This window comes from Pterocles gutturalis, unplaced genomic scaffold (assembly GCF_000699245.1).
Source record: "Pterocles gutturalis isolate BGI_N339 unplaced genomic scaffold, ASM69924v1 scaffold19349, whole genome shotgun sequence".
Classification (NCBI taxonomy): Eukaryota; Metazoa; Chordata; class Aves; order Pterocliformes; family Pteroclidae; genus Pterocles; species Pterocles gutturalis.
This window is the reverse complement of record NW_010128668.1, coordinates 7,327-7,539: the sequence shown is the minus strand read 5'-3', so window position 1 is coordinate 7,539 and position 213 is coordinate 7,327. Positions and strand designations below refer to the sequence as shown.

Sequence of the window (213 nt, the reverse complement as noted above, 5' to 3'; positions counted from 1 at the left end):
CCTGTGGCTGCCACCAGCTTCTTAGAGGCCTAGAAAAAAAGTAGGGAGGTGAGATTCTTTCTGAGACTGAGCAACAGTTAGACCCAGACCTCGCAGCAGGCGAGCAAGGAGTTGGGCAGGAGCCGCATCCCTGTTGGCACACAGCAAACACTGTGGGCAGGGGATAGACCTGCCTAAACACGGCCGGCTTCAGCCCGGCAGCACCCTGCAGCA

At 58.2% G+C, this 213-nt stretch overlaps 1 protein-coding gene across 1 annotated transcript in view; it reads right to left on the bottom strand.

Moving 5' to 3' along the window:
* The window catches only part of DECR2 (2,4-dienoyl CoA reductase 2, peroxisomal), an 8,060-nt gene that overhangs the window by 3,599 nt on the left and 4,248 nt on the right, over positions 1–213 (bottom strand). The gene's annotated exons all lie outside the window — the stretch shown is intronic.